The sequence below is a fragment of the Melanaphis sacchari genome, unplaced genomic scaffold (genome assembly GCF_002803265.2).
Source record: "Melanaphis sacchari strain LSU unplaced genomic scaffold, SCAv2.0 Contig12_pilon_pilon, whole genome shotgun sequence".
Taxonomy (NCBI): domain Eukaryota; kingdom Metazoa; phylum Arthropoda; class Insecta; order Hemiptera; family Aphididae; genus Melanaphis; species Melanaphis sacchari.
The window spans coordinates 2,696,593-2,705,911 of record NW_020270527.1 but is presented as its reverse complement, the minus strand read 5'-3'; the positions used below and the strand labels follow the sequence as shown (position 1 = coordinate 2,705,911).

The window sequence follows — 9,319 nt, the reverse complement described above, 5'->3', positions numbered from 1 at the left end:
AAGTATCTAAGCTCTTTGGAAATATAAAAATTGATTGAGATTTTATAATATCTTTGGAAAATATAAAAATTGATTAGAAATATTATAACCTCTTTGGAAAATATAAAAATTAATTAGAAATTTTATATCCTCTTTGGAAAATATAAATTCCGATAATGAATTAAATAAAAATTGATTGAAAATTATCTAAGCTCTTTGGAAAATATAAAATTTGATTAGAAATTTTATAACCTCTTTGAAAAATATAAAATCTGATAAAGAATAAAATAAAAATTAATTGAGAATTATCTAATCTCTTTGAAAAATATAAAAATAGATAGGCATTTTATAAGCTCTTTGAATAATTAAAAAATTAATTAGAATTTTTATATCCTCTTTGGAAAATATAAATTCCGATAATGAATTAAATAAAAATTAATTGAAAATTATCTAAGCTCTTTGGAAAATATAAAATTTAATTAGAAATTTTATAACCTCTTTGAAAAATATATAATCTGATAAGGAATTAAATAAAATTTGATTGGGAATTATCTAAGCTCTTTGGAAATATAAAAATTGATTGCGATTTTATAATCTATTTGGAAAATAAAAAAATTGATTAGAAATTTTATAACTTCTTTGGAAAATATAAAATCCGATAAGGAAATAAATAAAAATTAATTGAGAATTATCTAATCTCTTTGAAAAATATAAAAATAGATTGGAATTTTATAAGCTCTTTGGAAAATTAAAAAATTGATTAGAATTATTGTTATAACTTCTTTGTAAAATATAAATTCCGATAATGAATTAAATAAAAATGGATTGAGAATTATCTAAGCTCTTTGGAAAATATAAAACCTGATAAGAAATTAAATAAAAATTGATTGGGAATTATCTAAGCTCTTTGAAAAATATAAAATCTGAATGGGAATTTTAGAATCTCTTTGAAAAATAAAAAAAACTGGCAAGTTTTTTGGGTATTTTTCTATTATATACACTGTTTGGCATATATCTTTTATGTTACTAATGTTGTCCTTAGTAGTACCTAATCTGTACCTAAGTTAGTTGTTGTTTACTATCATTATACCTATTATTATATCATAAATATCTGATTTTATGATAACACCTTAATCTTCTTTGGTAAGCTTTTAGTTTTTTTTTTATGTCATTCTTACTTTTCTCCAGAAGTTATATCGTGATCCTCACAAAACTAATAGTATTCAAATTTTCTTACTGTGTAATCAAATACGTATAAATAGAGCGTAAAAGATTTGCAAAAAAGAATGTCATATTTCTCAATTGGGGGGCTGGTGTGACATCACTTACCCCTCCTCTCAACTATGGGTTTTTGATATAACTTAGCCCCTAGGTCATACAAATTCTGAGCCACTGCATTCGTTAAAATGACGTACTTAATTATACAATAATAAAATTTCCATAATTAGAAAATGAGAGGCACTCATTAGATTTGGCTAATCTACACACCGAACACTTTTATTTAAAAAAATAAAAAATCATGAAAATCGGTCCCGTAGAACTTCAAAGATGACTTGACAAAAAATCGTCTCACGTTCCAATATTATATATATTGATAAATTATTATTAAAATATTAGTTTTTAATTTATTTTTGAAAGATCCCAATATATTAATAATATCGCCTTTGTTTAGGAATTGAATGATGTCATCGTCAACTAACAAAGAAATACATTTTTTCCAGATATCGTTGGCTTATTGAAGATCTAATTTTAGTTTTTAAAATTTAAAGCTATGAAAATATTCCTTCATACATAATATGTGTGCATGAAAGTAAATATTTAAAGAACATATTTGAACATTATGTAAAATGTATTATACAAACCATTCGCTGCAGTTAACTAAAAAATATTTTGAAATATTTCAAGACTCATAAGTGATTTATATTTATTAATTTGGCTATGAGCCTCTAGTACAAAGTACCTATCCAAGGATTTCCGATTATCAAAGCAATATAGGTATTTTAAACTATTTAATTAATAGTTATTAGTTTATATAATATATTTAATAAGTCATTTAAATAATTATAAGCAATAATACTCGTATTATGGTATAAATTAAATGATTTTTTGAAGTGTACGATTAATAGAATAAATTGTAATATGATGAATTATTGCAGTGTTTGATCTTCTGACTGGTAATGATTAATTATTACAACTATGCCCACAAATAAACACCAAAAACACTAATGATGTTTAAAAGTAGAAATATTGAACACTATCACTTTTCCGTGTTACACGCTCAAAACATTTATACAACCATAATAAATGTGAATTAATTTATAATACGTCGAATTTATTTTAATAAAAACTATATCAATTCTTCAATGATAAATAGATAATTTTAGTGAACATATTCTATACATACATACATATCAATATTTTTTTAATTTTTATTGTATTATTAAATATTCAATAAAATATATGACTTAAAGACTTATTTAAATAACTAAGTAATTTAATTCGGTTTATATTCGGATTAATTGTTTATATGAATAATTGTTATTGAAGGATAACTGAAAATTATGTCATAACTTAAATCATTACAACGATTATAATCCCATGCTCAAGTATGATTAAAAATAAGTAGAATTTAAGTAATTATATTTTATATTTTTTCTGATAAAATTTTTAAAATATAAACAGTACACGCTGTCAGTATTGTACATTAAAAAACAAAAATAAATAAATAATAATCTTAAAATGAAAATTACCTATGTCAATGGCCAGTAGCGTATTTACGGGGGTAGGTGGGGGGGTCCCGGGTCTCGATTACCCCCAGAAAAAAATAATATTAATTTATATTATTTGTTTTTAATGTTTGTATTACAATATTTTTAAAAATAACTTGGGTTTAACTATTAATTGACATTTATTTTCATAATAATAGTAAAATATAATATAATATAAATAATATCATTATTAAATCATAACTCGTATGTATTTTACTATAATATTATAAACTTATATTTAATATTAAGACCCCCCCCCCACAAAAAATTGAAAATACGCCACTGTCAATGGCTATCAATGCAGTATCCAATGATAAATTAAAATACATTTTTTTAACAAATATTTTTCAATAATAGACCTAAAATAAAAAGGCGGGTCTGGGTAAAAAAAAAAAATTATGTAAAACAAAATAGGAAATATTAATTTTCACAATATCCTTCTCTCGACAGATCAAATTTTCTAATTGTAGGTCGTTTATACCTTAAAGTTAAAATACTATAGTTAAAAGTTCTCGGAAAAGCAATCTGTTTGATTACTTTTTAAATTCTGAGTGGAGCAATGAATGTATTGGTTTTACAATGGCGTGAAGTCTATTCGATACTCGTATTCCTCCACTTCTTTTATTTCTCTCTCTCTCTCTCTTCTCCTTCCCAACCAAGATCAGATAAATAAAAAAAAAATTTTACTCAAGTTAAGTGTCACTAATGGGTGACTTTTTACTTCCGAATTCACCTGTTAATATTACTGCATCACATATATTTATTATGATATTATTGTATAGATTGTATATTTATTATAAAAATTAAAAAAAAAAAAAAAAAAAAAAAAAAAAACAATGGCGTGTGTTTTTTTTTTTAATTGTTTTGTGTCATTGTATATGTTTTATAACAGAAAAAAATGCTTAAATCTTTAACTACAAGAGTGGTTTTTAATTCTTACTATTTAACGATTTATGCTTGACACCTATTAAACAGCAGAGCAATGCCTTGGTTTTTATTTTTTTTTGTAAGTTTATTTTAAATTATAAACTATATTTGAATCATTACAGAATTGATATTAGAATATTTTAGTTTTATAATGATGTATGACTTATTTGTGTACCCATGTGCCAGTCTTCTTGTTTTTGGATTAACAACGTAAAAATACAAATATTTAATCAACATTAGTTTTTAACTAAATGGATTTTGTTTTTTGTTGTCATTTAAAAAGACATTAACCTCTTTCTGGATTTTCACAAAACAATTTGATTAGTCATATAATATTAAATTAAAATTTAACACATATTATAATGACCCATTAAATCTACATTCGAAAATCAATATATACATATTCAATTAATGTTGCCAACATTTTTTAAATTGTTGTAAAAAAAAAAAGATGTAAAATAATACAAAGTTTTACTTATCATTATTTATTCTTATAGCAATTAGAAAGAATCAAAAATACATATATTATCTATTCACAATTTTATTTTTTTATGTTTGAAGTAAAAATAGTTCAAAATTGGATACTCAAATGTAAAATAACGATTTTTTTTAGTACTTTTTTATACATAAATATATTTAAATTACAATATAATATTATTATTGTCAATTATAAGAGACCAAACAAAATGTTCAAACAAAAGTCACTTAGTGTTATTAAGACTTTAGCGAACTATAAAATGAGCGTTAAGTTGATCGATATAGAACAGAACTATTTGTAAAGATTTACTAATCTGAGATGGCAAAAGGGTAACTGCGTCATGAGCCTTAAATTGGAAAACCTTCTTAGCAGACATTTCGTACCCACCTGCGTAGTATTATACATAAAGAACGATGTATAGAGACTAACACACTTCGCTTGATAGTCTGATCGCTGATCACCTTTTCTCTAACGCGTTTTCCATTTGTCGCTTAAATACAAGCACACGCGCGCACACATACAGTCAAACGAAGAAAATGTATTGTGAAACTTTAATGTGACTATCTACGGATAAACCGTACGAGCAATTATTTTATTCATTTGTATCGCACGAGAAGTGCCGTCATTAACCGCACATACGTCTCTGAGAGGATATAAATTAATTTTTTTTTTCGTTAGCCCAAATCCCGTGACGTCTGCAATAAAATCTCAAATACCCATCTAATATCTGAGTGAAGTGCGTATGGCACGAAACTCCTATCTCTGCTGCCGGCGAACACGGTGACACGTTATATACGACGGCGTTACTGCAGGAGCAGGATCCGCTAGGACTTGACCCCATCGTAGTCGTCGTCGCCAGGGCATTCCGTAATTTCTGCCATGGTCATTTGTCATTAGAGCTTTCCGGTTGAACGTCATCAATCATGGTCTTTAACATTGTGTGCGGCGTGCCATCCGTCCGCCCGTTCGTTTTGGGACGCACGCGCGTACGATAATGCGACGACATGTTGTCATTGTGCGCTTGTGTCTCTGTGTGTACCTACTACGGTCACAATGACGACACGTCACTAACCGGCGGAGCAAGAATAGAGGCAACAGCGGTCCCTTGTGTTTTCACACGCGTTTCCGTTCACACGTATCCCATTACTGCGGTCTTATATACATATATATAGAGATTTATACCTGGTATGGGTTATGCTGTGAACGTGGGCCACGCGACCGGCTGCGCGGGGTCGATATTTATTCAAATCGTTTTCTACCACGACGCGTCGGCGTTCGGCGATTTGGGCTGTGAAAATCCGTCGCTGAACGGTTTCTACATAACAACAGTATATAATTTAATACATCGTGATATATGTAATAACTGCCGTTGTCCGCTGCAGTGATGGCTGCGAAACCATCTCCACTTACTAAAAGCACTCGGACACTGCGTAAGTGTAGTCCATGTGCGCTCGTGTGCGTCGTTTTCAGCGGGTCGCATCCGTCCCTCCTGCAGGTAACCGCACATGACTGTATGAGAGTACCCACTGGTGGATAGAATCCGTTCATATATTACGTTATTATGTTAATAAGATAAGAATATATTCGATCGCAATATCTTGCCACGACCCCTGCAACCACGATATCCTTTAGCCGTGGTTATGATAATGCACATCGCAGTAGATATCATATAGATACCACGTCTGAGTTTCGTTCCTAAATCTGAGTCCCGAGAGAAGTCCGATTTTCGTAAACACGGTAATCGAACGACAACGATTTTCCGTCGAACTAGGAATGACGCGCTTTGCGTCGCTCGTTTTCGAAAACCGTCGGCGGTACCTATAGTGTCGTAGTGGAGTTTTTACCGAGTTTTTTTTTACTATGATATATACATATATATATACATATATATATATATATATATAAAAACTAACGCTCGTCGATTTATCAAAATGTCACATGGTCGACCGTAGTTGAGAACGATACCGGAATATTTTTGCGTAAATAGGACCACGTGAGACTAAACGTCTTAGACAACATGTCTTATACGAGTTTCTGCAGTATACGGCGCGTTATATTTAACAAATCACTCCTTATTTATATAACAATCAATATTTTTAAAATGTATAAATATATATTTTGTTATACCATTTACATCGTTTGATATAATTAAAAACAACAAAACAACGATATATATCGTAGGTATTTTAGAAACCTAATTTATTTGCAAAGAGATAAAACAACATTTGTTTTTTTTTTTTAAACTTCACTCACTTTTAGGCTTATTGCATATACATCAACGATAGTTGGAATCATGCAAAATTTAGAGACTTAAAATCGATTATAGTTTGTGTATTTTAAAATTATTTTTAAGAAAATTAGGCATTTATAATAATAAACTAGATCTGTAATATATTACATCAATACAATATTTATTATTATATATACATACTTAATTTAATATTATTCTAACAATAAATTAAACTAAAGATTATTTATTATTTTAATTTTTAATATTATTTTTTTATTGTGATGAATTAATTAGATGGTAAGTAAACCCAATGATTAGCTAAGACATTTATTTACAATAGAAAATTAATTTTTAGGGAACTTTGAGGTACAAAGTGTATTATTATTCTTACAAATAAAAATGAGCTGAAATAATAGAAAATTAATTGAATTATTCTTTTTTAAATTTACACTTTTTCCTGTTGCTTTATTTAATAATAACATTGTTTAAAGAAATTTAATTTTGTATTTATATGTCCCTTTTTATTTTTTGTAAGCAAAAGTCTTATACCTTTGACTTTTGTGGAAGAATAAGATTTTTATTTTTATTTTCAAATCTACTCTGGGCCAACAAACTTTTTTTTAAAGTTATTATTTTTTTTATTTTATGACTTCAATAAAACATTTGTTGAAGTCGTATTCTTATGTTTTTAATTTGTACAATTACTATGTTGTTAATAATTTTATTGTTATAAATATTTTTGCCACTTTAAAGAAATAAAATAGCTTTTATTAAACAACATTATTTAGTTTTCGTATTTTATTACTTTTTTATTTAATTTAAGCTCAGATATTACACAGTAATGATCATTAAACGAGTAAGCCGTTCTTGAACAGCAGAGCCACTGAATGTACCAGTGAGGAATTCACAAAGGTGGCAAAAAAAAATGAGTTGTTTAAAATAGATATTTCGCGGTCTGAATATCTCTTAGACCAAATATTAGAAATTATAGTGTAAGAATAGGATTCACTTCTAAGCTATATAAGATTAATAAGGTCTTATTTATTATTTTTTTTTTTTTATCTTGAAGTTTAATAATAAAAAAAACATTATGTACTAAACATTTTCCGTGGCCTTCCCAGTCGGGTGTTTTTTGTTCTTGTTCTCTCATATCTTTCATACCATTTTATTTATCTTTGCTTTTATCGGTTTGCTTATAAAATATTCACAGGACTACCGTTACTGTGGTGGTAGTGTAATGCATATCTAATGGGAAATTTACCGGTAGAATTTCAATTCACAAGAATAGTGGAGGCCGTACGGAACTCGGCAACAAATATGAAGGTGGTGGTTGTTTTGCAATAACAGTTACAGAAATTGGAAGAACCGGAGGAACGGGAAAGTTATTACACGTATACTTTAGCTAACGGTAGATATAGTACTGTTCTTCCGGCGTAAGCTATGATATAAATTATTGCCAAGAACGGACAACGGCACTATCGTTTTCAAAACTATCGGTACTTAACCAAAACACGGATACATATATTTAGTATCAGTATACGCCTATAACCGCTGTATCAGCTTTGCGATCCAGTAATTTCGTTAAAATATTTTTCAACCAACATTATCTGTTCTTAGGTGGGTATATTATGTAGTTAATGAGACCGTAAATGTAATCTGTATACATAATAATACGTAAGTAAATTTTATTATATTGCCATGCAACAAAATGATTAAAACAATTATTTAATGGTAAATGTGATTGTTTCTGTAAAATTAAAGCAAATAACCCGAGTAATATGCGACTCGTAGGGGTGAATTTATAGTTTCATGTTAAATATTTATGTACAAATTAAACTTTTAAAACCGAATATTGTTTACATGCGTGCAATTCGGCCGTTTTCCTCGAGGATTTGAGAATTTTAATTCAATGAATCAAAAAAACTGAAATAATAATTGTATTACAAAGAAACGTACGTAATATTCTGAACCACAAATACGATAAATTATGTACTCTGAAATAACTTAAGCAAAATCGTAATCAAATTAAATAAGTCACTGATATTTATTCAAGAATATTTTATGTATTAGGTACATATTATTTCATATATTGTTATACATCAAACAGTTGTATAGGTACTACTGTAATAAATATGAATATATAGCTTATAGCTTATAAATTAAAAGTAGAAACGTGTTAAATACAAATTTCCGATTCTATAAAAATAAATAGCGTCTATTTTAAAACGAAATAGTTTAATACATTTTAGACGTTAATAGAGTCTTTAAATATACGTTATACATATATTGTTATTTTATATTTCTACACAGAACACATGTGTATTATTATATACCGCAAGAGAAACAGATATAATATAAAGTACTTATAGTCTGTTGTAAGTCTATTATAATATACGACTTTATCAGAATTGGTTCCCACTGGGGTGCTTATATAATATATTTTCTAGGCTCTATATTTGAATAGAATACCACTTATAACATTTACGACAGTTTAATATCTAGGCTTAATAAATATATATAAAAAAAAAAAAATGATTAATTCAATAAATAATAAACCTGCAAAGTTGAATTTGTAAGTATTACTTTTAATTTTTAAATGATTTGAATATAGAAATTTTGATAAAACCTAAAATTGATATTTTACTTGTGTTTATTTCTGATGATTAAAAACTTAAACAATTATTTTTTAAATCAATAAAATATTAAAATAAAAACCCTAACAGAAATCCATTTAAGACATTTTAGAACTATCAATTTCAATTTTGTAGAATTTTAGAATTATAAAAATCTAAATTGATGGTTTAAAACGATATATGTACCCTAGTTTAAGTTATCGTGAACTAATTTTTATGATATTTAAAAAATTAATTCTATTCACTGCGAGTATAGCTATAATTTTTAAATACTGCGTTTCTTTTTTTATGTTACTATTATGTG

At 27.3% G+C, this 9,319-nt stretch overlaps 1 protein-coding gene across 1 annotated transcript in view; it reads right to left on the bottom strand.

Annotated features, from left to right (window-relative positions):
- Positions 1-9,319, bottom strand: part of LOC112591208 — a 62,742-nt gene that overhangs the window by 17,822 nt on the left and 35,601 nt on the right. The window lies entirely within an intron of this gene.